This window comes from Hipposideros armiger, unplaced genomic scaffold (assembly GCF_001890085.2).
Source record: "Hipposideros armiger isolate ML-2016 unplaced genomic scaffold, ASM189008v1 scaffold_1930, whole genome shotgun sequence".
Taxonomy (NCBI): Eukaryota; Metazoa; Chordata; class Mammalia; order Chiroptera; family Hipposideridae; genus Hipposideros; species Hipposideros armiger.
The window spans coordinates 44,912-48,009 of NW_017733280.1; positions in this window are offsets into that span (position 1 = coordinate 44,912).

Consider the following 3,098-nt stretch of genomic DNA (forward strand, 5'->3'; position numbering starts at 1 on the left):
ACAGAAAGATCATAAAATGTTCGAGGTGATGAGGAAAGTCCAAATTAAGTGGAACTCAGTGAGAACAAGAAAAATAGCCTCAACCATCAGTTTCTGGGACATCCCCTTCCCCACACACCACCCAGGGGCTTGTGAAGTGTCTGCTCTTAAAACATACTCTCCATAGCATCACAGGGTCTAGCACCTGAATCAAGTTCAGTTTGATGAGAGCAGGACAGTTAATCATCAAGACCCAGGTGGCCCAGGAAGGACTTGGGGACACAAGCAGGAGGAAGTGAGAGTTTCCATGGTGACCTGGACCAGAGCTTCTGGAACCTCGGTGAGCACACAGTCCCCTGCGGTCTCCTAAGATGCAGCTGGCACTGAAGCAGGTCATGGTGGGCCTTGGAACCTGCATGTCTGATGGGTCCCAGGGAGCCTGTGCTGCTGGTCCTCCAAGGACCACCTCTGAGTGGCTTCACTCCTGCTCACCTGCTACTCACAGCTCAGGTGAGAGTCACCACTGGAAGGCACCCTCTGTGAAGCACAGGAGACCTGCTCTCTTTCCCACCCAGGCTCACCCTGCACTCACCCCGATTCATACTTCTCCCTCTCATCAGGGTTGAGGGTGCAGTCTGTTCTGACTCACCTCCCTAAGCATCTGGGGTGCCTGGACACCCGGTCACCATCTCTTATGCTGGAGCAGTAGTGACACTGTGGGCTATAATCACGTCTCTTGGTACCAACAGGTCTTGAGCACAGCCCCACATGGCTGAGGGGGTGGTTAAGAATCAAACCTCACAGCCCACAGACTGGGATGATCAATGTTGATCTATAGATAGGTCAAGGGAAGGTGAGGCCAGGGACACTATATCTTCTAATTTAAGATTTAAAGTTCTAGCATAATTCAATTTAACATTTTAGTTTTGCTTGGGACATTTTGAAAGTATTTCTTTGCTTTCCTCCCCTCCCCTCCTCTTGCTTTAATGACTCTCTTTACTACTGTTGATGAAAACATCCAGCCTAAGAGAAAACTTATAAGAGTTTATTTGAGGGCCTGCCGAATAGCTCAGTTGGTTAAGAGCTCACTCAAGAGTGCAAGCTCTGAGCAACAGAGTCGCCGGTTTGATTCACAGCCCGAGCTGAGCTGCCGCTGAGTTGCCAACAGCGGGCAGGATGGCTCAGCAAAAACCAAACAAACAAACAAACAAAAAAACTGTATTTGAAACAAACTGTCAACAATTGCTGGGAAGCAAAATCTCAACAGATTGAGAAAATGTTCTGAAGAATGGCATTTTTACAGCTTATTTTATACATAAAATCAAAGGAGGAAGGTTACATGAAAACCATTGGTGATAGATTAAGCGGAAGAAAGCAAAGCGGGGAAACCTCTGGGATTGGATGAAAGTAAATTGGAGAGACAGGTACTTGTTTCACACAGGTGGGTGCAGGACAGCTAACAGCTTTTCACAGCACATAGAGATGGTAATCAAGAGACAAGCATGAGAATGAGAAATTTTGCAGTTTTTAGCTCTGGTCTGGAAAAAAGAATTAAAGATGTTATCTTAGGTACAGAAAGACAACAGGCCCACTAGAAAGGCACAGATTAACTTAATGAGGAAGCTGAAGATATGACTTCCATCATGGTCCACTTAGTTAAAAATTTGTGTGTGCGTGTTCACGCCATCTTAGTTTTAGTCTCCTAAGCGTGTCAGGTTTAACCTGTGGCTCCTTTTCATCCACACTACTATGTTTACTATGCATATCGGTTTCGATGGTTCTGTTTACTTCAGGTTGAGTACATGCCTGGCCCGGTGACTTGGNGCCCTGCCTCAATTAGTGTCACTGAAAGATGACAGCTTCAGAGCTTCCCAGAGGAACCTGAGGCCTCATGTGTAACCTGATGTGGGCCACCTTCTCTTTCTCCCTAGTCTCGCCTCCCTCACCTCCTTCCAGATTTCCTACACTCGCAATTCTTCTTCTCAGAGTCTGCTTCCAGGGAACCCAGCCTAAGATGGCCAGCTGTACCCAACATGGTCACCAGAGAGTAAGGAGGCCAGTATATACCACAGAGCTCTGGTTGTCACCTAAGTCCCCAGTGCACACATCAAAGTCCCCAGAGAGATCTGATTGTTCCTTGTATTTTATAGAATGAAAAAAAGCCTGACTCACTGGGTGCTCCTGGTTCTGAGAGACAGAGGAGAGTCAGGTCCATCCTGACAGTGAGTCCAGGGGAATCAGGGCTGTCACCTCCTCCTACCATGTGACCCAGCAGAGACACAACTACTGTGTGAGTTACACAGTGGGTGCTGTCTCGCTTCCACCCTCCAAATCCTGGACAAGAATCTCTCTTTACACCCACGCTAAGCAGAAATATAGACAGCAAATAATTCTGTGAAATACAGTTCAGCCTGTCAATGCTGACACTTAATAAACCACCACAGTCAACCTCTTGTCACCATGAAACCCACTCACATCTCCACAACACACACACCCTCCATAAAAGAGAATAACAATAGCCATGCCATGATAAAACTATCTTGCTGACCACCACAAACAGCTCACCCTTTCCCACAAGAGGATACAAAACACTATTTTGTCTGCTAGTGAAATTTATTTTCTCCAGCTGATTTCATATTCTATAACTTAAATATTGAGATACAAAGTTAATTATTGTTAACACCTCTTATGTTTAATATAAATGGAATGAGAATAATACAAATTTATGATTAATATGTACGCAGATATATACATCTCAATATAAGGAAGAAAAGCTTGTTACTCCTATTAGCCTCATTTCTGCGACTAGCCCTGTGGTCAGAGCTGATGTCTGTACTTACTTCTTCCCTATCCGTTCCACATCCTCTTTGCCTCAGCAAATACCTGAGTTAGTCATGATCCGTTGTCAGGTGGGATGACGCAAACCTTCATTCCAGAAGGTTCTGGTCCATTATCATCCTGCTGAATTGGACGGTTGTGATTTTATGACTGATCACTGACCACAGTGTGGCACCAATGGAGGGTCTCTTGCATTCCACACATACTCCTGCTTACCCCAGTCGTGTGGAAGAAACCCAGTGCCCCCTTCAGAGTCAACACCAACCACCCCACACAACACC